Source organism: Culex pipiens, unplaced genomic scaffold, assembly GCF_016801865.2.
Source record: "Culex pipiens pallens isolate TS unplaced genomic scaffold, TS_CPP_V2 Cpp_Un0001, whole genome shotgun sequence".
Classification (NCBI taxonomy): Eukaryota; Metazoa; Arthropoda; class Insecta; order Diptera; family Culicidae; genus Culex; species Culex pipiens.
Window position 1 is genome coordinate 1,106,928 of NW_026292818.1, and position 26,604 is coordinate 1,133,531.

Sequence of the window (26,604 nt, forward strand, 5' to 3'; positions counted from 1 at the left end):
AAATGCAAATTAAAATACTAAAAATGAAACAGGAAAAACATAAAACAAGAGAAGTAAAGTTTTTCGTAGAACAAAAGTTGCTCAACATGACCTCCGAAACGCGGGAAAAATAAAATTTTTCGAAAAAAAAATTTGGGCAGTTGAGGGTTAATTAAAAAACGGAACTCAGCAAAATTTTACTGAAGTGTTTTTGATTGCGAATTTGAATTTACTTCTAAAAATTTAGTATACATTTAGTTTGACCTTTTCAATTTTTTTTTCAAAATTCTCCACATTTCCCAAAAAAAAACCATATTAAAAAATAACCTAAAGCATTTAAAAGAATAAAAATAATGCTTTTTTGGAAATAAATTTAAGTGACCGTGTATCAATTTGTTCCGGTGTAGTTCATACCTGCCTCAAAAAATGCATTCAAAAAATACAGATTTGTATGCAAAATGATATGGACAAAGTGATGAAGCAAAATGTCTTCTTTGGGCATGCAAAAGGCACCCAAAAAATTCAAATAGATTGAAAAATGCAATCTCTGAAAACATATTTTCAAAAAGACCATCATTTACTGAGAAATGACCATGCTAAAATTAAAATTAGAAAAAAAGTATAATGTTACCCAGTTAACCTAAATTTTCTATCGACGATATCGTAGGAAAATTGATCCAATTTTCAACATAAAACAATTACCCATTTACTTTTCGAGTTTCATAATAACGACACACATTTCGAAAGACTTCAAACGCATGAATTCGTCATTTTCGAAATGCTAGTTGTTATTTTGATGTTTTGGAAGTATTTTTTCCAAAAAGATATTAAAACTTTAAAAGGGTTTTATTAGTTCTCAAGATATCGTCGACTGAAATATTAGGCTAATTGAGTAGCACTGAGAAATAGTATTACTCAAATAGTCAATAGAATGTTTCCTAATTTTCATTTTTGCAATTGTCAAATGTTGGCACTTTTGGTTTACAAAATGGCAAATGAATTGAAGGGTGTTAAGTTTGTCAAAAATGTGTTCTTGGGATGAAATGTGAAATTAAAAATTTGGGATTTTTTCCGTGTGCCCATTTTTTTTCTAATCATAATCTACCATTTTGCTGAAGAAAAAAAATCGATCAGAAAATACATTTTCAAGATACTGATTCTCCAAACTTTATGGTTCATTTTATGAATAACTTATTATGCAAAATTGATTCTTTTGACATAGGGAATGCACGGACAAAGTTTGATTCTATTCAATAAACACAACATTTAAAATCTCGAAATTGTATGAGAATTTTCGAATAAAAATTGTTTCGTGATTCGATAATTATTATTTTTCAGTTAAGAATCCCTTTTTTAAACAGAAATGTTATATTGAATAAACCAGACAATGTTAATGTTGACATTATTAATAATATTAATCAACATGGCATTAAAGGCAAGAAAGAACTTCAATGGAGACGCATGGTGCTTTAAGTTTATTTTAATTGCCTCAATATTAGAAGTATTTTAAAGTCATAGTGAAGATTTTGTATTTTTAAATTAAACCTCTTTTCAGAAAACATTGTTTTACTCATACCATAATTTTCAATTATTTCCTTTCTTTTCTCCCCACAAACTAGCATCACATCACCGAGCAGCACCAGAAGCAGCCCCTCAAGCTGACCCGTGTCTGCCGAAGAAATCTCTGTACGTACCAAACCAAAGTGGCAATCATGAAAAAGTGCTAGGATAATAAAAACCAGGAACCAGAAAGTGCTCCAAGCCAGCCGAACGAGACGAGAGTGGGGTGATAAATCTTGACGAATCTCATCATAAATAACAGTGTTTGAGCTTTTTTTTTTTGGTTTGCTGCACCCATTTGCTTCGACGTCTGGGGGGTCAGCTCACATACGAGCAGGCTGAAAGGTGCTAAAATTGCTTTGCGAGAAACGGAAGGAAAAAGTGTTGGACCCTCGAACACATTAGGAAAGGGTATTTTCGTCCTGAACGTCCGAACGTGCCCCAGCTGTCGAGGGGTATATCCGGGGCTCTCCCTCTCGGAATGACAGAATAATCCTAAAGTGTGAAAGCGGCACAAAAAAACAAAAGCTAATGACACAAAAGACACATTTGTGAGAGTTTCTTTGAAACGGAAGGCTAAAAATACACGACGCTTGAAAAAGTGAATTTCCATAAAAGAAAGAAAAAAAAATTGTTGGTAAAGGAAAATTGTTCAAGAAGAAGAAAAAAGTTTTCGCAAAACAAGCTAAGTGAACATCAATCGAGAAAGAAAGCAAGAGAAAAGTGAAAGTGAAACCATCTGGTCTGAGAAGCTTTTTCCGGCGTGTTTCTATTGTGCAAAAGAATTGCTGCTTACGTGAGTGAGTGTGTGTGAATGTTTTGTTGAAAAGAAAGAAAAAGTTTTTCCAGTGATTTGAAAACCCGGACAAAAAAAAAGGGAAACAAGTGCAAAGTGTTTTGTGTGGCTTCACGCGAGATTCAACAAGAAAAAAAAGAAACACATTTCTTAGTGAGTGATTAGCAGCATCCGGTTTTGTTCAACTTGGCAGCCCCAGCAACCACCAACTCACATGGGAACATGAGCTCAAAGGATATTTCACCGCAGCTTCGTCGTGCTCGTAATGAGTAAAGTTACATCGGAGCAGCGCATCCATCATACATAGGATTTTTATAGCAGGTTATTATGGCTCTTTTTTTCTTCTTACAATGTTTTCCCTTAACTGTTATTGCGCACGCATGCACGAACACAAACACACACTCGCGCAGGAAAAATCATCATGAAGTCGCATCTGATTTGCGATGCGATGATAATGTCAGTCAGAATGTGAATGTGTGTGTGTGTGCATAATTTATGCTTTTGCTCATTTTGTGGTAGGATCGAGCAAGACAACAACAATAATGATGATGATGACATGGTCGTGTTAGAGTTTTGTTCCCTTTTTTTATTGGATTTTTTTTTTGTGGCTTGGAAGATTTTTACCCTAACATGAGACGTCAAGGACGGTCGTTAGAGGAAATTTATGTTGCGTACACGATTGTGATTTACTTTGTAGGGAAATGTGTTTCAATGTAGGGCGGAAATTAAATATTAATCAATTGGAATTTTATTGATTCATGGTATTCAATTGTATCATTTTGTTTAACCTTATCGCAATTACTATTAATTTATTAATTGGATTTCATTAATTTTTTAAAACATTTCAAATACTTTTTACATTTGTTTTGTTTAAAATTATTATTTTTTTGAAAAATTTAAAAAGATGCCTAAAAACATTCATTTTTAATCACAAACTTAAACCAAAAAAAAAGGTTTAATAAATTTTTCAAGTTTTTCGTACTTTTTGGCAAAAGGTTAACTGAAGTTTTTTTTTTATGTATTGATGTTTAAAATTATGCCGAAACAAACTTTAACAGTTTTAAAATATTAATGTGTAATTCTCTACCAACTCACACGAAATCGGGAAAAGTTGTCCCGACCCCTTTTCGATTTGCGTGAAACATTGTCCTAAGGGGTAACTTTTGTCCCTGATCACGAATCCGAGGTCCGTTGTTTGATATCTCGTGACGGAGGGGCGGTACGACCCCTTTCATTTTTGAACATGCTAAAAAAGATGTGTTTTTTCAATAATTTGCAGCCTGAAACGGTGATGAATTGGAAATTTGGTGTCAAAGGGACTTTTATGTAAAATTAGACGCCCGATTTGATGGCGATGTGTTTTTTCTGACTTTGCAGGGTTATTTTTTCGAGTGTAACAATGTCGTAAAATCGCGATAACTCGTGATGGTTACAAGCAAACCCCTTATGTTTCTATATTAATTTTTTTGTAATTGTCTGCTCCACAACTTTGTAAAACATTGTTGAACTCTAATAAATAACCTTGCAGGGTCAGAAAAAACACAAAGTTTTAAATGAAAAAAAATGTTCTAAGTGAAAAAATTACCCTTATGGGTCAATGTAGATTCGAAAAGATCATTAAATTTACCATAAAATGACATGTTAAAAAAATTTACAGTCGAGTAACGGAAAATGGCAGGATTTTTAGTGTTTTAGTGTTTTTTTCGATGAAAAATACGTTTTTTCTTTGTACGCCATCAAATCGGGCGTCTAATTTTACATAAAAGTCCCTTTGACACCAAATTTCTATCTCATCACCGTTTCAGGCTGCAAATTATTGAAAAACTCCTCTTTTTTCGCATGTTCAAAAATTGAAGGGGTCGTACCGCCCCTCCGTCACAAGGTTTCAAAAAACGGACCTCGGATTCGTGATCAGGGACAAAAGTTACCCCTTAGGACAAAATTTCACGCAAATCGAAGAGGGGTCGGGGCAACTGCTGCATGAGTTGGCGGAGGATTACCCTTTTGTTTAATCTTATCGCAATTACTTTTAATTGATTAATTGGATTTCATTAATATTTTAATCATTTCAAATACTTTGTGATTTGTTTTGTTTAAAATTATGCATTTTTTATAAAATTTAAACAGTTGCCTAAAAAACATTCATTTTGAATCACAGGCACAAACCTAGAAAAAAAGGTTTAAATTCTTCAAGTTTTTCGTACTTTTGGCAAAAAGGGTACCTGAAGTTTTTTTTTATGTGATTTATATTTGAAATTATGCCGAAACTTACAGCTTAAAAATATTAATGTTGATCAAGTTGAAAATTTAAAAAAAAAATATGGTTGTTGGATTTTGAAAATCATTTTATTTTCTAAATTCGAGCAACCTGTCTTTTTAATAATTAGTTAAAATTGCAAGTTTTTATAGCAAAAGGTTGTAATTTATTTGTTTGTGTTTTTTTTGTAAATTTGTGGCATATCTCTTAGTTAATTCTTACGTCATTCGAATGACAATTTATAGAACTTTTTTTTTTGTCATTCAACTTCAGATACTCAGATCAATTTTAATTTATCTTGGTTCACAAATCGTTAGAACTCATTAATATCCGAAATATTGTTATAAAAAAAAATCGAAATTATGATACTAAATATATGTTTGAACTGTTACGTATTTTGTCACCATATAAAAAGGTAAAATTATACAGAAATGTTTTTTTGCATTAAAAGAATAATGCATAAACAGTAAATACCTGAAAAAGCGTAAACATGTAATTATAACATAAAATATTTCGAAAAATTCCGATTTTCGAGCCACCTTAAGACAAAAATAGCTGTATTCAGCAATTCCCCACGAAAACAGCATGATTCGAAAAAAGTTCTCCGATCGGGCTCAAAATTTTTCTGGGGGTTCCTTGGTCGAAATAATTAGACCCGTATTTTTTTTTGTTTGACCATAAGGGTGACCTACGCCGTGTTAGGGTGGTCTAAAAATGGCCATTTTCGTCGATTTTCGCAAAAACCACTTTTTTCGAAAAATCATAACCCCTCGCCATTTCATCCGATTTTAGCTGTCCTAGACGCAAAAGAAAGGTGATTATTTTGGCTATTTGGGAAAATTAGTATGAAGTTTCAAAAATCTAGCTTAACATTTGAAAAGGTCGTATGAAAACTTAAAATGCTGTTTTGAAGGTCTCGGGATCAAAGGGCCTATGTCTGAAAATATGTTTATCGGATTCCTCGGAAAATTTCAGATAACATATCACAAAATGGTAAAGTTATGTTTTCAATACTCTGAGATACGATTTTTTGAAAATAAAAACAGGGTTTTTCGACGCGCCACGCGCAAAAATGGAAAAATGACGAAAATGGGAAAAAATCGACCTTTTTCACTAAAACTGCGATAACTTGAAAATTTCAGCGATGACCTATACATTTCGTTTTAGTGAAAAAAGTCGATTTTTTCCCGTTTTCGTCATTTTCCCATTTTTGCGCGTGGCGCGTCGAAAAACCCAGTTTTTATTTTAAAAAAATCGTATCTCAGAGTATTGAAAACATAACTTCACCATTTTTTGATATGTTATCTAAAATTTTCCGAGGAATCCGATAAAAATATTTTCCGACATAGGCCCTTTGGTCCCGAGACCTTCAAAACAGCATTTTAAGTTTTCATACGACCTTTACAAATGTTAAGCTAGATTTTTCAAACTTCTTACTATTTTTCTCAAATAGTCAAACTAATCACCTATCTTTTGCGTCTAGGACAGCTAAAATCGGATGAAATGGCGAGGGGTTATGATTTTTCGAAAAAAGTGGTTTTTGCGAAAATCGATGAAAATGGCAATTTTTCAGACCACCCTAACACGGCGTAGGTCACCCTTATGGTCAAACAAAAAAAATACGGGTCTAATTATTTTGGCCAAGGAACCCCCAGAAAAATGTTGAGCCCGATCGGAGAACTTTTTTTTCGAATCAAGCCGTTTTCGTGGGGAATTGCTGTATTAGTATATCTTATAAAAAATGTGTGATTATGCAAGTCATTCTAATGGTTATTTCAGTTTTTTGAAAAAGTTGTTGTGCCTTTGGTTTTCCTGAGGTATATTTTTAAATCATGAAAACACAAGATACATATTTTTTAACTAAACCTGACTACGAAAATGTCATCTACTGTGCTAGAGTTTAGAATAGTCAAAGCTCTGGTACAGGAGGTATATTTTTATTAAATTTGTGATTTTGAAAAAAAAAAATCATGTTCAAGCCAAAATCAAATTTGCAATAAGTCATTCAATGATTATTTAATTTTTTCGAAAAAAGCCGTTGCAAATATTTTCAAAGATTATGTCAAAATATAAAAAAAAAATCAAAATTTCAATGAAATTAAACGTTTAATCAACTGAAAAAAAAATGAAATATATTTTCCAGCAATGATAATCACTTTGAGCATGATTGAAATCGTAAAAAAATAATTTGAATTTTGTAAAATTTCGATGTGCAGTACCGCGAAAATATTTAAAAAGCAAACCTCGTGCAAATTTAGATTTTTGAAAGCAGATGATTGTAAAACAATTCTTTTTTTTTAATTAAAATTTCCAAGCTATGTTAAGTAACTCCAATTTTTTTTTTGTGAATGAATGTAGTGCGGGAATGAAGAATTATTTCTTTTGCACAAAATTTAACCGTTAATAGGCTCTATCTCAGCATTGCAAGCCCGATCAACAAAGTCAAGGAGGAAAATGCAGTTTTTTTTGAGTCATTCGATTTTTTTTTGCACTTTTTCGAATATTCAATTTGCCAATTTGGTATGACCAGACCAGACTTCTATTGACTTAGGGAATGCATGGACAAAGTTTCATTCATAGTTATAATATCAAAATTAAAAATTGCGACATTCTGAAAAATACTCACCTGTTTTTTTTTTTTTGGGCGAATATGAATAAACAAACTACAAAAAATGGCTCTGATTTTTCTTTAAGTCTAAGAAAATCATATAACTTAAAAAAATCTGAACAAAAACTTTATACTAGTTTAAATTTCAGTTAACTAATTGCACTAAATTTAAAATAAAACTGAAAAAATAATATTAGATGTTAAAAACTGTTTTCTCCACATTTTTGAACACATAATTTTAACCATAATAAAAATTAATTAAGACAAAACCGTCACAACAACTTACTGAAATGTTTTATTGTGGCAAAAAATAGAGTTTTTCCTATTGAAATCCAGAGTAGAGCCACTTAAGACTTTTCAACAAAACACCATAAATCAAACCCGCACAAAGCGCGGGCAACCTCTGAACTTGAAAGGTGCATTGTTCACCAAGTTCACCAAGAAATGGAAGTGAACGATAATTAATTCCACCGTGTGAGTGCAGCCTATTTAGGGCAGGTACACAATCCCACAAACACTACCAAAGAATCGATAATATCTGGAGCAGGTTTCAGACAATTGGCCGGGAACAAAAGGGCTCCGCCGGGATGTTTTTCGTCCGAGGATTTCCATTAAATTTTAATCAACCTCTCTACATCGTAAGCTTATTTGAGAGCTAAAGCTCGCAATCAGGATCAGGAATTGTTATGAGTGTGTAAGTGCGACTTTGTTTGAGTTAGTGTTGATCATAATGGAGCGGTCTGATGGTTATGGAGAGAAGGAAGCTTTTCCTTGTTTTCCGGAATCCCGGGATGTGTGTGTGTCATTGAGCCAAGGCCTTTTTAGCAGCAGACGTGGTGGGGGAGACCTTTTATCATGACACGAGGGTGTGATAAGTGGGTGGAGGTCTTTGTGATAGGACGGAAGGTTTCCAGGAAAAACGAACAAGATTTTGCTTGCAACTCAGATCCGAGAACCTACAAATGTGATGGGATGTGATTCGGAGAAGACATTTATATGACAAATGAATAAAGGTTAGACGATACTGAGCTAGGGATTATTGTTATGATAATGCTTATTTTGGCAGGAATCGTTAGCTTAGTGTCCATTTGAATTCTTGGGAGATTCAAATTATGTTGAAACATAAAATGCAAATAAAATAAACTTATTAGCAATATTTATAACAAACAGTCAACACCACAATCCCAACCACATTCCACCACAGCTCAGCAAATCAACTTTTCACTAAACTTTCAACAACTCACCAAATCCAATGTCAGCTTTGTCCGCTCAACAGTTGTATAATACTATCCCGTTTCCAGTCCTTAAACTTTCGTCACCCAGCTGGTTTTTCACTTTTCCAAATGCATTTTCTCCCCCTTCCCCATTCAAGGGGAGGAGGGTCACTCAACAACGCTTCGTAAAGTAGCTTTAGCCATGGAGTTTCTTTGTGGTTTTCCACAGAACTGGCCAGCTAGCTAGCAATTGTGGGAAAAAACTCAGGGTTGGACAACCGGCACCACTGGGAACAGAGAGTCCCTTCTATCATTTCCACATTATTGCAGTTGGATCCCTCTCTTCGGTGTTCTTTGTTCTTGTGACGCCAGCCGTGACTTTTTGCCCATGCTTACTTTCCCTTCTTAGAGAAAGCAACTTTGCAAGAAAGTTTTTGTGTGTTTGTTGGAAGCAGCTTTCCAACTTTTCCTTTCAGAGTTTTTCTTTTGAAAACAGGTAAAAATCAACTACATTTAATTTCATTTAGCAAAATAATGGTTTAAATTACCCCTAGAAAACTCACAAAACAAACTTTTCATGTTAGCAAACTCAACATTCTGCATCTAATTTGAGACAATTGACGCTAACATGTCATGTGCTTCCACCATACGTGCCCGGAAGGTTGTGTTCCATCCAATGTGTGCGGTTTTATTTGGTACGCACGCAAATGACGAACAAACCAAAAATGTTAACAGGACATCCGGGTGGCAAAGTTAAAAGTTTGATAATTTTGTTCTCTTAAAAAATCGACAGAAACAAAAACATTGCAAAACCAAATTTAAAAAAAAATACGTTCAAATGCCAATTCAAATCATGTGTTAGAATTGAAAAAGTAGAAATACTCGTGATTATTTTTGATAATTTACTAATTTTTGACTTTATCAGAATTTAAATGAACCGATATTTTTTTTGGTTTTTTTATTCAAACATTTATTCGCACATGATTAAGCGGCAAAGAAAGAGTCGATCTCTGCCAATCTTATCATTGATATGAATGTGAAAGCTATTAAAAACGTTTCAAACAAAACATCCACCAAAATTATAAGTTTGACAATATGGCTCGAGTTATTCAAATTCTGATATAAATAGGGCATGATTCCATCATTTGGAGTATTATTTGAAATATTTCAGCGCCACTGACCATTTTTGGAACAGTGGCAGGCCGGAAATAATAAATTTGATAAAAGTTGTAAAAGAAAACATTTTAATAAAGTAGTGTTTCAAATAAGAATAATATTGGTTTCTTTACATCAAGAAATATAAGTCAAATCTTTTTTACAAAAATAAAACTTTTTGCGGTCTTCAAGTATTTTACTAAATATTTGTTAAAATGATTTCAAATTTCATATCAAATTTTAACAGTGTAGGAAAATATACAATGAAAAGTTTTCAATTGGTTATTCTTAAAATTTCTTGGAAATATTGAAGTTTATGAAAAAATATATTTTGGTCCTCCATTTCATTTTCAGACATTTTTTTTAAATTATTGGAAAAAAAACTTAAAATTATAGTACGCTGTATAAACTGTTAGAAATTTAAATTAAGTGTTTTTTTCTATACATTTATATTCAACAATCCATTTTATTTTTGACATATATTTACCATTTTTACGAAATAGATGATTAAGCTTGTAATAGAAATAGAAATGATTAGAATTAAATTCAAACATAAGTAGCGTTTTAAATTAATTTCAAACAAACATATTTAATTTAAAAAATCCAAATAATACGTTGACCAAGCAACATTTCGTCGTTGTCGTGCTACCTTGTCACACGTGCTTTTTGGCTAAATCAAATTAAGAATAAACGCTTTTACTATTTTTTTTTAATTTGGCCATTCAATTTATTTACAGCTTAAAGGGCCAGTCATAGAACAGAATGATATGCAATTGAAAAGTTACATATTTTTTTCATTTGATTTTAAATAACAATGTCTTTATTTTTTAGATTTAAATATAAAGTCAATGTTTGTCCTTCTAATTTATGGATTTTTCTGAAGTATTGAAAAACAAGCTTCTTTTTAGAACTAAAAGTAGGATAAATTGATTTTTTTATTCTTAGCTTAGGATAAGTTGCTGCTGAGCTTAAAATTAAAAAAATATTTTATCTCAATTTGCAATAAATTTTCAACTGATGATATCTTGGCAGTTATTGTTTAATGTTAACTAATTAATTTGGTAGTTTTGATTTTATTTTTCGTAAAACAATTTTTTCCTGTTTTTTTTAAAGCTTGTTTGAATTGTATCAAAATTCTTTCTTACTGTCAAAATAAGATCTGCTTAGGTTAATATTGAATAAATGCTAAAATACTTTTAAATCATGCAGGCCCGTAGCCAGGGGGGGGGCTACCGGGCTGCAGCCCCCCCCCCCCCCGAAATTTTTCCCATATTTTTTTTATTATGTACTATCGAAAAAAAAATCTAAAATCGATGATTGTGTGTTCTCTTTCATTCTCCCAGAAATAGATTGTTAGATAGAGAATCTAGAATATATTAATCAAACTATGTAATTTTTGCGTCCATTGCCGGCCAAAAACATTGTGGAATATATAAATCCAATATTCAACAATTGAGCTGCATATTTGAACATCGTTTTACTTTGGTGCAAAATCTATCCTACACTGAGACGTTAGGCTATCTTTCAAAGGAGAAAGAAGAAAAAGTGTCTAAAAGAGCGCCTAGGTCAAATAAAGTTCGGCCCAGCCTCAATTTCCCGCAGACCTTGCAATAATTTGACTTCGAAAAATCGAATCACGAAAAAAAGTGTGTTATTTTTAATTTTCGAGCTTAAGTACGGTACTTTTCTAAAGTGATTTTAAGAAAGCGGTCATAATGGCGGTGATGGAATATTGAATTTGACTGAAATGAGGTGGCAGAAGCCGAATTTGATTTTAAAATCAAGTAAATAAAAATACTTTTTTTATTTTTTCATGTTTCATGTTTTAACATTGAAAATCTTACCATTAGTTGCTGAGATATCGACATTAGAAAATTGTGGGTTGTTTTGGTGAGACTTAGAATACTTCAATTTCCTGATTCTTTTTATTAAACCCACATTATCTAAGCAACCAGATGTCCAATCTTCAATGTCTCTTAGAAAACTTTATTGCAAATTTTCTGAACTTTTCAAAAAATATATTTTTGGAAATGGTCATTCATGGTCACTATTTTTAAAAATCGAAAAACTGCAAATATTTCGCCAGAATCAAACTTTCGGTGGCTATATCTTGAAAACGGAGCCCTTTTTTCAATAAATATGTAATGTACTTTTCGATTGCAAGTTCAATTAAAAAATAACGTCAAATGATTTTTTCGAAAAATCACTATTTTTTTCAAAATTTCATAACTCGGCGACAGATTTTTGGACCATGTTTCTCTATGGCTCAAAAGTTGCGGATTTTTGTCCCCTCAAACATATCAAAAATCTCGAAATTGTAATTTTTTTCCGTGTACCTATTTTTTCTCAAAAGTCCTCAACAATACCTACTACTTTGCCGAAGACACTCAAAAGTTACAGCTGTTTGAATATTTACGTACCATTTTTGTATGGACAGCAGCCAAAATTGAATGGAGACTTGTATGGGTGAACCAATGACACAAAATAGCTTATTTGGTCACAGGAAAGGCCCCCACAAAGTTTGAGCCAAATAAAAAAATACAAAAAATTAAAATTGCCGATATTGGCCGATTTCGTAGAGAGTTGCTCAAATGAAAAAAATCATTAAATTAAAACTAAAAATTCTCAAAATATTTTTTCTATTATTTTTAATATTTATTATTTTTTTTTAAATTCTTAAATTTAATATGGAGTTTATGTTTGGAGCATTTTTCAAGTAATTTTTGAATTTAGACATTATATTTTATTTTTATACTTTTCTGTTTTCAAACTTTAAACTTTCTGATTTTTTTAATCAGCACCTTAAGATTTAGAATTTCAGAGTTTTAATTTTTAAATAGTAAAAAATCTAAATATATATTTGTTTAATTTCATATTTCTGCCTCTTCTGCAACTCGTCCGAAAATTTGAAGGACAAATAGAACATTTGTTTCAAATAACTTCACACCATTATGTAGAAAACAAATTGAAGTGCATTTTCTTGCGTCAATAATACGACATTTTTTGCCTTGCTGAAAATATTTTAATTTTTTCTAAAATTTCGATGTACAGTAAAGAAAAAAAGGTTTCGTCACTAGCCGGATATTTTGAAAACTTAGGATGCAAAACAACTGGTACAAAATGCATTTTAAAACACATGTAAATGTTTTATAATTTAATTTTTTAATATATTTTTTATTTGCTTTTGCTCCGCCTGCTCGACCTTGGTCAGAATCGAGAGATAGAAATTTAAAAAAATATTCGTAGCGGCCTAATTTTAAATTGAGAAATTTCACAATTTTAATAATTTTAGATTTAATTTTCTTTATTTCAAAGTGTTTTTACCTTGTATTTTGGAATATTTGAATTTAGAAATTCTTAAATTACTGAATTCATAAATGCTCAATTTTATTTGTTTGTTTAAATTTTCTATTTTTTTAAATTTTGCGTTTTTTTATTGATTTTGATTTTAGAATTACCTAATTCTAAAACTTTTGAATTCCTAAATATTTTAAATGGACTAAATTATGGATTTTTAATATTTTTTAGCATATACAACATTTGCTTGAGCGTTTTTTATATATGGAATTTTACGTTCCTTCCGTGCTCCTTACATGATACGGCAATTTTTTTTTATTTCCTTTTGAATGTTAAATATGATTCTAGTAGCAAAATGCCAGACGTAGATTCGATTTACAGGGAAAGCCTCATTGTTTTAATCATTCTTATGTAATGTTTTCTTGACTTTTCATTGAATCAGATTTCGTACATAAAAAGTATCTAAATCCTAAAATTTGTAGGATTTCGTTTCCAGTATCACGATGTTGCTTGAATATTAAAACCTAAATAATTTTACATAATTTTTATTAGTCAAATCAGGGAAATGAAAAAAAATATTGTGATATGTATTTTTTAATTTTGCTAAAAAAGATTAAGAGAGCATTAGACGTTCCTAGAACCAACACAGCCATGTTTATCAACAGTTTAGTAAAACATTAATTTTTCTCCTATTTTCATGTACACTCATATTTTCTATCAAAACTCATTTCAGATTAAAATATAATTCGGACAGCAATAAAATTAATTGAAGATTTCAATGGGTTAATCGTGTTTATATGAATTTATATTTTTTATCGCACAATTTTATTTTAAATTTCAAGAAGCTGTGTCTCAAGAACGAGTAGACAAATTTTTAACAACAAATTCATGGTTAAAAACAAATTCTCATTTGAGAACTTTGCTAAATTGTTTGTACACTATTTTCAATACATTTTTTAATGCAATATCTCTTTGAAGATTACTGTGAATTTAGGATTTTTGGTCGAAAATCGGAAAAGACATTTTCTTTTGAAATATAAATGTTTTTTTTTTATGAAATCATTTAAACCTATAATAATGTTTATAAGTATATTGTGATACTCTTTGCTGGATTTTTTCAATTTGGAATATATTAAAGGAAAAATTTAACTATATTTATTCGAAGATAAAATTTTGACAGCACTCAACCATATATTATTTGCTATTAAAAATAAACTTTTTGAAATAAGGATCTGATTTAAAAATTTTCAACGATTTGCATAATTTTAATAATACTCAAATTTCTGAAGCAATTTTTCAGCATTTTTTTTGTTTTATTTAATCGGGAAAAATCAAATTATGATTCAAACTTGCTTTAAATAAATGCATTTTTTCAGTAAATATTGTGACGTCTGTATTTATTAGGATGTAACAAAAATGACTTTTTGGCGGGCATTCAAGGGTTTGTTCCGGTGGGCATACTAAGCCCAAATCCAAAATATGAGCTTGATTGGACGTAACAGGAGCTGGCGCTCCGCCCTTCAATTTTAAATAGGATTTAACCCGTAAAAAAAGATTTTTTCAAAAATGTAATTTTTTTAGGCATTTTGGCCACTGAAGCGTTTATTTTCAACATCATTGGCGTGTAGGCCAGATCCTTGCGCATCTTTTGGTATATATAACATTGAAATTTGGAGCACTCTGGAGCTCGGTACAGACCTTCAAAGTTTGGCATTTTTTCGAAAAATCGGCCCCGGCAAAATCAAATGGCGTCTAGGGCGTCGCGAGGCGCGACGCATATCTTTTTTGCCGGGACCGATTTTTCGAAAATGTTATGAGATATGAGTTTTATTTTGCTTAAAAATCGTGCAACATTTTTTTTCAGTTCATAGTTTTTAATTATAAAATATGCCATCAAAATATACACACAGCTGAAAATTTCATTCTAAACAGTTTTTAATTAGATAGTAGAAATTTATTTTAATTTTTTTATTTGTTCATAAGTTTTTCATCCAGATTTGTTGAAAAATTAAATTATACATAAGTGAGATAAATTAACATTCTTCGGGCATTTTTTTTAATCAAATTTTATTTAGGGTATATTTTAAATTTAACGATAATTTGCTAACGGACAGTTTTTCATGAAATTCGTTTAAATGTCAACAATCCAAGAAAATGTAAGAAAATCACTTTCTTTTCATGTCTTTTTATGTAAACATGGTATATGAAAAAGCGGATTTTTGATGAAGCATTTTCTTCAATTTAATTTTTTTAAACATAGGATGAAGCTTTTTGAAATCTTTTTTGCATACATTATTTTATAGATTTATAATTCGTCTCAATAATCATACCGTTAGCCAGGTGAATTTAAACAAATGGAATTTCTGATTTACTGATTTCTATATCCTTTGAGTTTTTGAATCCAAGCCCCCCCCAAACAAAAATCCTGGCTACGGCCCTGAAATCATGGTTATCAAACAGAATTCAGCCGGCTTAATTCCTCATTATTTGGTTAATATTCATGCTATACATTATTGAGGAAAGCACAATGGTTTTTGAAATAATTTACTTATGATTTAATTAATTTAATAATTATTTATTTTATTTATAAAAGATTTTTTTATTTTATATATTTAAAAACATGACTTTTTCCAACTTTTTCAGCCAACCTTTTTTTCCAACCTTTTCAGCATGGAATCCCCGCAAAGTATAAAACACGACCGTGACTATTTTTCATTCAGATTACGCTCGACACGGCCAAAACCACTTGCGCAATTCAAATTTAAAACAAACAGGTGGGCGTGTGTGAGCTGGTTGAGAGAGGTGGGGAAAATGAAAATATTTATTGTTGGTTGGCATTTTCCGGGGATGACGCTCGTTAACAAACCAGATTCAATTATTCGAGTGGGTGCACAATTTTGCGTCGAGTTTTTTTTTTTGGTTTTCACTTTGCGCGGTTTGCTCACCAAATTGTGAAGTGTACTTTATTGCAGTTTGTTGAACGCATAAATTTGCTTTGCAATAGTGGGAAGTCAAATATTTAAACATGTTATTGCCACTATATAGTGGACCTTCTATTTTGTGGCGATAACAATCAAATGTGGCACTAAAAGTCTATCACGTTATAATTTTATTACAATATGATTACGTAACGAACATCTGCCCACGGCAACATATTTTATTTTTATTGATTTGCCATCATTTCCTCCCCCTTCTATCATTGGACATGTATTTTGGAAATTTTCACAACAGGAGGGCAGCACCGGCTGTCCGAGGATGATATTCTAACGCAAAATATGGCACCTTCCCTATTGGAGCGAGATGATTTGCCCCACGGGATATGTTTCCACAACTGGGGATGGAATTTGACTCCCCTCTGCCAGTTTTATGGAACCAAATGGTGGATATAAAGCCATTATTGCGATCGTTGTATGATAATGGATCGATCACGTTCGGTTGAGGGAGTTTGTTTGGAAAGCAAATTTGCAATCTAATTCAAATTTAAATTAAAATTATTATGAGTGATATTGATTGATTTTCTGACTGATGCTGGGTATCAATGGTAAGTAATCAATTAAATTAATCTCTTTTTTTTGCAAAGCAATCTCATATAGTAGTTTCATTGAATTTGAAAAAAAAAATTTCAAAGTAATGTAACATTAAAACTCAATTCAATTTCATCACTGCTTCTCTTCCTTCTCGCAGAACGTAGAAATTTCGTTTCCAATTTTCACTCTCTTGAAGATGAGAAGCTCGAGCTTTCCTCTTGGATTATATTTTTCTAAGAAGTTGTCTTGCACGTGCAAAATCCACTCATCCCGTTGGGAAATGATCCGTCTCTGACAAGGACGTCGACGATGCTGGTGGTGATGAGTTTATACCTTAGCACTCTTGGTCCCGAACCCACAGTTTCCCAGCTCGAGCGAGATAATCTCCAAGATAATGGCAAACTGGGGCAATAACGGAAAACTCCTGAAAAATCGTTTATCGATGCTGGAAAAGCAGCGCCCTTCTTCACCTCTCAAAACTTTCCTCTTACTTTTCTAAGCTGCCGGGATTAAGTGTACTTTAAAGCGATTTAGACGGAAATGGGCGCACTCTTGACAACACTCTGATGAGATGATTTTCCAAACTCAGCTCAGTTCAGTATGATGCCGACAGGAACAAATAAACAGAACCATCTCGGAAGCCGAATTCAATCACCAACCTGTTTATTATTTTACCCTCCCCGTCCGGAGGAGGGGTTTAAGCAAATAGTTTGGGCAATTCCGATTTGATGGCGCGAAATTCGCAGAACCGCCAAATTCTTGAATCGGTTCCAAAATTCCTCCCCCTCCCACCCTTCTTTTTCTGTGCGGACATGCTGCCAAACTGTCAATCCAGCCAGACAACTTTTAATCGCTCAAGTTTTGCTTTGTATCGAGCAGAAAATTGCCGACCGACCGACATCCTCTCATTATGTGGGGGTGTTGCACGCGCGCGCTGAAGGGTCATTAAAATAAATCATAAAATTTATGAACATGCGAGTTTGTGAACTCCCGAAGGGGGGTGACGGAAAGCAGTCGTTTTCAATGCCAGAAGAGCCATTTGATTCTGGGAATTTTTCGCGATTTTAGCTACGCACTTCCTTGCGAGGATTTTGATTGATTTGGAGGGAAAGCTTGAATTGATTATGTTTGGCATTCATTTGCGAACTTATGAAGAAACTAGTTCTTTTTATACTCAATTCAATTTAAACATTAAAACACTCGACATTTTATTTGCAACAACTTTACGAGGGTACGCACATTTCAATGAAAAATCTCAACATTCCATTCGCAATTCCAGACTGATGTCTCATTAGGGAGAAGTTGAAAAGAGTGCATGAATGCAGCACGAGTGACAGACATTCACTTTTTGTTGGTTGAAAAGGCAGAACAGCATCACAGATGTGCTATATTTTCAAGTTTTCTTGAGTAAAGTTCCGAAATGACGAATTTTGTTTTATAAAATGACGTGAGTTGTGCAAAAAATAAAAAAAAACATCTTAAATTTATTTTATTTATTTTGTGGATTCTATTTTCAGTTCAAAACTGTTCATACTTTTAAAAGATGTGAACGCGGTTTTGGATTCAGCTAGCAAAATCACCAGAATTCTCATCCTTTGGCTACTACTAACAAAATGTGACAGCGTTAAGGAGGTATTAGACTTAGAGCGTCCAATTTCCCGGGGTTACAAATTTCCCGGGAAACGGGAAATTTTCAACCAATTTCCCGGGAAATCCCGGGAATTCCCGGGAAATTTTAAATTTATTGAAAATTATTCTAATTTTGGTTTTAATTAATATTATGCAACAAAATTGTATAGAACAGCAACTTTAATGGTTTAACCATTTTGTGAAGATAAATAAACAGCTTGACTGCATGTAAAAAATCATTCAAATACAAGAAAATGTATATTTTTTTTTCTAATTTTATAAGCTCCAATCGTACAATAAATCCAAAAAATATCTCAGGTATTTTTTGATGAGAAGTATTTTTTTAAGTGTTTTAACTGTGAGTAAAATGAATCCATAATCCACAATAATAAAATTCCTTTAAAACTTGCCTCTGTGACCAGATTGTTGAAATGAGAAAAAAAACATGCAGGAATTATGTTTTTCATGACAAATACTGGTTTCAGCTCTTGAACAAATTGAAAAGCTTTTTAGTTTTGATATTACTTCAAACACCCCAATGTTTTCCAATATTTGAAGCAAGCTTTGAATATATGTTTGAATTTTTCGAGAACTTTTTAAACAATACAAAGTAGTTTTTCAGTTTTTTTTTGTATTTGAATTATACGATAAATTTTAATCATTCCACGTTCTTCCATTTTTTAACATTAAACCCTCTATGACTTATAGTTGCACGAGTGCTCCATAATTCTTTTACTTTAAATTTTAATTTCTGTAATACTAGGTATTCAACCAATTTAATTAATGCTTCTTGCAAAAAATCGAGTTTCATCTCATTTGATCGTGGCAATTTCGAGGTAAGAAATAATATTGGTTTTAGAAATAATATCAATTTGTAAAAAGCTTACCTAATTGCAATAATTTAATACTCATTAAGCAAGATCTATTTCCAGTTACTTCAGATATTAATATTATCAGAAATAAATCTTGATATCATAATTTTTGATAATCTGAATAATTATATATAATAGGATGTAACAAAAATGACTTTTTGGCGGGCATTCAGGGGTTTGTTCCGGTGGGCATACTGAGCCCAAATCCCAAATATGAGCTTGATTGGACGTAACAGGAGCTGGCGCTCCGCTCTTCAATTTTAAATGGGATTTAACCCGTAAAAAAAGATTTTTTTCAAAAATGTCACTTTTTGAGGCATTTTGGCCACCAATGCGTTTACCAAAAACATAACTGGCGTGTAGGCCAGATCCTTGCGCATCTTTTGGTATATATAACATTGAAGTTTGGAGCATCCTGGAACTCGGTACAGACCTTCAAAGTTTGGCATTTTTTCGAAAAATCGGCCCCGGCAAAAAAGATATGCGTCGCACCTCGCGACGCCCGAGACGCCATTTGATTTTGCTGGGACAGATTTTTCGAAAAAATGCCAAACTTTGAAGGTCTGTACCGAGCTCTAGGATGCTCCAAACTTCAATGTTATATATACCAAAAGATGCGCAAGGATCTGGCCTACACGCCAGTGATGTTTTTGGTGAACGCATTGGTGTCCAAAATGCCTCAAAAAGTGACATTTTTGAAAAAATCTTTTTTTACGGGTTAAATCCCATTTAAAATTGAAGGGCGGAGCGCCAGCTCCTATTACGTCCAATCAAGCTCATATTTGGGATTTAGGCTCAGTATGCCCACCGGAACAAACCCCTGAATGCCCGCCAAAAAGTCATTTTTGTTACACTCTAATATATAAACTAAACAATAAATTTAATTGAATAAAATCATGTTGAGTTTGCTCATTTATATTTTTTTCAGAGCATTTTCAACAAAATGGTTCTAAAAATTCAAGAACATGTATACTTTTGCTTAAATTTCGGGAAGTCCCGGGAAATTTACAAATTTCCCGGGAAACGGGAAATATTTTTTTTCGGGAAATCCCGGGAATTCCTGGGAAAAATTTTCCCGGGACGGGAAATTGGACGCTCTAATTAGACTATAACAATCAAACAATCAAACAAACTAACACTATTCACAATTTGCCTGCTTTGTTTGTGTATCTGTATTTGTTGGCAGAAACGTAAGCCTGCATACATTTTGCTTTGTTTGTGAGTTTGCCACAAACAAGTTTGCGAGTTTGGTAAACTTTCAAACATGGAAAAGTGCGAGTTTGTTAGTCATAGCCTAATACCTCCTTTATTTCAATTAATAAATTTGTCAGGTTTTCTTAAAATTATTAAATTATTATTAGCCTGTCCCATTTTGAGGTCATGTCAAGGGATTTCAGGTGCTCACTTCTTAAATGATAGATTATGATGTTAGGAACAATGTTTCCTTAGACAAGAAAAAATAATAAAATACTTTCTCGCAGACACTTTAAAATATCGAACAACTAAAAACATCTAAGGTTAAATTAAACTTAATCTGATAAACAGCACACTCTATCAAACTTTCTGCAAAGTTCTTTTTTATAACAAATTTGAATTCATATTAAAAAGAAAATGAAATTTCGACACTCCAGAGCCAAGATATTTGAGTTTTAGTGAGAAAAAAAGTGCCAATTTTCAAAATTTCTCAGAATTCAGAAGCAAGGCCTACTAATTACACGATGTTGCAAGCATATGTCTTATAGGTCAGGGTTTGCTTTCTTATAGTAATTTTGGCCGCTGAATCCGAATCTGAAATCAAATTTCGTGTAAACAGTGATAATTGGAGCTAAACCCTTTTGGAATGTTATTTGCGTGTTTAAATCGCTGCAATTCAAATTGCTTGCAAGTTTGGTCATACTTTTCTCGGTTTTCGTTCCACTTTGATTGATATTTTACTCACTGAACTCTTTATGTGTAATGTTTTTTACGTTCTGATTATGTTTTAATAATGTGTTTAGTAGGATGTAACAAAAATGACTTTTTGGCGGGCATTCAGGGGTTTGTTCCGGTGGGCATACTGAGCCTAAATCTCAAATATGAGCTTGATTGGACGTAACAGGAGCTGGCGCTCCGCCTTTCAATTTTAAATGGGATTTAACCCGTAAAAAAAGTTTTTTTTTCAAAAATGTTACTTTTTGAGGCATTTTGGCCACTGAAGCGTTTATTTTCAACATCATTGGCGTGTAGGCCAGATCCTTGCGCATCTTTTGGTGTATATAACATTGAAATTTGGAGCACCCTGGAGCGCGGTACAGACCTTCAAAGTTTGGCATTTTTTCGAAAAATCGGTCCAAGCAAAATCAAATGGCGTCTCGGGCGTCGCGAGGTGCGACGCATATCTTTTTTGCCGGGGCCGATTTTTCGAAAAAATGCCAAACTTTGAAGGTCTGTACCGAGCTCCAGGATGCTCCAAACTTCAATGTTATATATACCAAAAGATGCGCAAGGATCTGGCCTACACGCCAGTTATGTTTTTGGTAAACGCATTGGTGGCCAAAATGCCTCAAAAAGTGACATTTTTGAAAAAATCTTTTTTTACGGGTTAAATCCCATTTAAAATTGAAGGGCGGAGCGCCAGCTCCTGTTACGTCCAATCAAGCTCATATTTGGGATTTAGGCTCAGTATGCCCACCGGAACAAACCCCTGAATGCCCGCCAAAAAGTCATTTTTGTTACACTCTAGTGTTTAGCAATTCGGAAATCGCATATTTTTATTTGGCGGGGGCTTAACTGCCCCTGATCGCATAAATGTCCCATATGCATTTTCATCGATTTCTAGTTATTGATGCACTTTGGTTCAAAATTGTGTGCTCTTTCAAAAGAGCCTATAACATCCTGTACTTTGTTCTAGAAATCAGGAGGAAATCCAGTTTTTTCGCGAACACTTAACACGTAGCCTTATGTATGGGACAAACTTCAAATGCGTTTTTCTCAGCTTGCTGTTTTTGCATATGGGACATTCATGCGAACATGGGCAGTTAAGCTAATATGGATTTATAAAAAAAGAATACCAGAGAAAATTTTAGGAAAAAGGGATAAATTTGTTTGTAAAATTACATTAAAATAAGTTCTAGAAGACATTTTCGAACATTTTTCATAAAAAAAAAATGTATGTGACAACTATCAAAAATGCTTCAGAATTTTTAGTTTGCTCTATTTATTAATCAATCCTTAATTCTAGTAAGGGACCGTTCATAAACCATGTGGACACTTTGTTAGGGGGCGGGGGAGGCGGGAGAGGGGTTAATAAAATTGTATCAGATTTTTTTAAAAGTTCAGTTTTTAATCTATATTCAAATTTGTTATCAAAAAGTACTTTTTAATATGAATTCAAATTTGTTATAAAAAAGAACTTTGCAGAAAGTTTGATAGAATGTGCTGTTTATCAGATTAAGGGGTTACATACATGTAAATCGGCAAAAATTTCAGAGGTTGGTTTGAGCACACGATTAAACTTTTTTTAAATCTGTTTTCAGGGCATTAAAATAAACATTTTCATATATCAATAAAATAAATTTGAACACATTTGGTTGTATATTTGCCGAGATATAGCTATTTGAAGTTAGCAGTTTCAAAAAACGGGTGCCATGATATCTCAACATTGCTTTGACCAAATCGGCTAGAAATTTTGGTGAAGACTCAATAAACCAGTCCCGTCTTCTTGATATAGCCACACCGAGTTGATTTACGGGTGCCACGATATCTCGAGATGGGATAGACCAAATAGGCTGAAATTTGGGGTGAAGACTCTCAAGACATATTCCGTGTGCATGACGAAGCCCGATTTTCAAAATTTTGTTTTTTTTTTTAAATACAAAAATCAAAAACTGACGAATTTTTGTATGAAAAACACAAAAATATTTTATCTTTTTTTTAAATAAACTTTTTCAAATCGGTTTCTCAACAACCAGGGGTCCAAATCTTCAATGATTATTTTTATAGGACATTTTCTAATCTTTTCGTTTTTTCCAAGAAATTGACGCTAATGTAGCCTTTATTAAATAGAAAAACTGAAATATTAAGCTTAATACTTGATGTGGCTATATCATGAAGACGGCGCAAACATCAGAATTTATTAAAAGTATTTACTTTCCAACTTTTATATGACTGCAAACTTTTTTTGAGAAAAGGTCTAGATTTTTTTTTTAATCGTAAACCTTGTTTTTGTCCCTGAAAATTGAAAAAAAAACCGTAACCGTACTGTAAGTATTTTGTTGTTATTTTATCTCAATTAAGTTGAAGGTAACTTTTCCGAGGACCAAATTGATCAGAAAATTCCTCCAAAAGATACCGATTTTCGAATATTTGCGCACGATTGTTGTAGGGAAAGCTGCCAAATTGTATGGAGGATTGTTTGAGCGTATCAAAAATTGAGTCAAATAAAAAATCAAAAAAGAAATAAAATTTCGCTAAATCTGCTGATTTTGTAGAAACAGAAAAAATATGATTTCTTAATTTTTAATAAAAACTATTTATTAAACATGCGAAGGATGAAAACAACCTACCCAATCAAATTGTTTTTGCTTGCTCTAAAATTTTGTAGAACACATCACAAATGAACAACGGAAGAAACCATCGAAGCTTTTGGGTTTTTGAAAATCAACCATGCGTTTTCATCGAACTTAAATGAAAATCAAGAATCAATGAGGACGCATGGTGGTTCATGATACTTCTTAGTTTAGGAAGACTTCCTTCCTTAGTGATGGAAGTGTTGAAAGTTTTTGAAAAAATTTCAACTAAAAATTTCAAAATTGAAAATTATTCTGTATACGCCTTTTTGAAAACTCTCGCGTGTACTATTCTGTGCCAGCTGGTGGTGAAACTTTGTGAATGAGGTTTTATCATCGCCATCACTCATCGTTGCACTTCATTGCAGCGTTCAAGTACGTGCGCCAGCGTTGAATGCAGAAACGCACTCACCCACATTTTTCCGCGTTAATGGCACAAGTTTTCCCTCAACTAGATGCAGTGGAGTGCAATAAATGATTGTTTGAAAGTGTCATTTTGAAATGAAGGAGGAAGTATTCAAATTGTTTGTATAAAATTATTTGAAAGAGCTTTTTTACTATATTGAATATTCAACTTTCTTTGAAAAATACGGCTATCATCTCGATTGAGATAATCCTACAAACAGTGTGTTGATACTACGAGATCAAAATTCACCAGATTCCTACAATATCATACGTCTATTTCCAGGCAAAAAAAAATCGTGACCCAAAACGATAGCAAACTTTCCGAGCTAAACGACCACGACTGGGCCAGCCCTCTTCACGTCTTGATGGATGTGGTTACCAACGTTTAGGTGTCACTGATCGTCTTGCGTTTTGCCCCAAAAAAAAACCATGAGCCCATTTCCTGCCATTTCCAGGGAAGGAAACACCATTCAAAAGCAGCAGCTGTTTCCTCGTTGGCGGAAATGTACTTCCAAAAAGCGCTTCAAGAGCAGCAAACACATTAATCTTCCGGGCAATCAGAGAACCATTGTTTCGTGGCTTGGCTGTTTTGGTTCGCCACCGGGAGGACGAGATTTGAGACTCTGTTTTGGAACGATTTAGCGTGGAAAAAGTGGGGCAAAAACCGCGTTTATGACGATTCACATGATAGATGAGGGTTAGCTAAATGATGTTATATAAAATGATAAAAATACTTATGGTACCATAAACTAAGTTTTTTTTAAATTCTTTTAAGCAAAATAGATTATGTTTTACGATTAATTTTGTTGTCTTTACAGAATGTGATTTGATATTGAAACCACTAAAAATTTGATGGTTTAACCAGGTCAGAACAAAATTTTACTTTTTTCAAATATTTATGTTTTTTTTAGACGTTCGTGCAATTTCTTTTTAACAGCTGAGCAGTTCTCTCCGATTTGGGTCATTCGATTTTTTATTGTATTTTTTAATCCGACTGAAACTTTTTCGGTGCCTTCGGTATGCCCAAAGAAGCCATTTTGCATCTTTAGTTTGTCCATTTAATTTTCCTTACAAATTTGGCAGCTGTCCATACAAAAATGATGTATGAAAATTCAAAAATCTGTATCTTTTGAAGGAATTCCTTGATCGATTTTGTGTCTTCGGAAAAGTTGTAGGTATGGATGAGGACTACACTGAAAAAAAATAATACATGGTAAAAACATTTTTGGTGATTTTTTATTTAACTGCTGTTTGTCACTAAAACTTGATTTGCAAAAAAAAAACACTTTTTTTAATTTTTTTAATTTTTGATATGTTTAAGGGAACATCAAATGCAAACTTTTCGGAAATTTCCAGGTTGTGCAAAAAATCTAAGACCGAGTTATGAATTTTTTAATCAATACTGATTTTTTTCAAAAAATCGAATTATGAGTAAAGGCGTTATATTGAATGTTTGGCCATTTTGAAATGTTAGTCTTGATTTAAAATTTGTTTAAGTATTGTTTTCGAAAAGATCGAATTTCACAAATGTTTCATATTTTAATATTGGAAATCGGACCATTAGTTGCTGAGATATTGACATTAGAAAATTGTGGTTTGTTTGGGTGAGACTTAGAAAACATCAATTTTCCTGTTTTTAAACACTTGCATGGCAATCTCTCAGCAACTAAGCGTCGTATCAACAAAGTTCAAAAAAGCAAAATAAAGAGAATTTTCTCAGCTTTTTAAAAATATTTTTTTTCAAAAGTGGGCAAACATGTGCACTAATCTAAAAAAATAAAAACTGCGACTATTTTCCAAAAAAAAAAATTTTGCGACCAATATTTTGATATTTTGAAAAAATCAGTATTGATTAAAAAATTCATATCTCGGTCAAAGATTTTTTGCAAAGCCTAGAAATTTCTGAAAAGTTGTCATTTAATAGGGGACATCACATAAACATATAAAAAAATAAAAATAGTGTTTTCTTGCAAATCAAGTATTAGTGACAAAAAGTTAAATAAAAATCGACAATGTTTTTACCGTGTATCATTTTTTTCCAGTGTAGTCCATATCCATACCTACAACTTTGCCGAAGACACCAAATCGATCAAAAAATTCCTTCAAAAGATACAGATTTTTGAATTATCATACATCTTTTTTGTATGCACGCAAAAAAGTCCGTTCGCGTAAACGTGAACAACGTACCATGAAAATAGGAAACAAAGCAAATTTTATGATAAGATTTTGCACCGTGAACAAATGCATGATTGCAACCGATTTCCATGAACGTTTGTTCACGAAAAACCGTAACGCCAGGTCTGGTTACGTTTTTCCTGATCTCGTATTCATAAACGTCGTTCATGGTAATGGGAAACAAATCATACATTTGTTCACGCTCATGCGAACAAAAAGCATGAAATTTTTCTTGGGGGGAATTTTGTGGGCGTTGCCACAGCTTTGAAACAGAGGCGAAGAACGTTCAGAAATCCTTATACGGAAAAGTGACAGTTGCAGGGTATCATTCAATTATTACGTGATAAACTATTTAATTTTGGCCCGGGTACGGATATATTTATCTGCAATCAGTTATTCGCATACCAAAATTCGATAATTTAACCGATTTTGGATTTTTTGGCCGCAGATGAAAGATACTAAGAACCTGCTTTATTGGAGCAATGCCAACGGAACCTGGTCCAACCTGGCCACTCCGGAACGGGTCACCGGTAACCGGTGGCCACTTGGGGACACTTCGGAATTTGCAAGGAACCATGTCATT

The 26,604-nt window shown here is 32.7% G+C and overlaps 1 protein-coding gene across 2 annotated transcripts in view; it reads left to right on the forward strand.

Moving 5' to 3' along the window:
• The first annotated feature begins 2,472 nt into the window (after positions 1–2,472).
• LOC120417818 (serine-rich adhesin for platelets-like) overlaps positions 2,473–26,604 on the forward strand; it is a 181,588-nt gene continuing 157,456 nt past the window's right edge. For both annotated transcript variants that reach the window (XM_052711331.1, XM_039580029.2), the window contains exon 1: positions 2,473–2,656. The gene's annotated coding sequence lies outside the window, so the exon portion shown is untranslated. The remainder of the gene's footprint in view (positions 2,657–26,604) is intronic.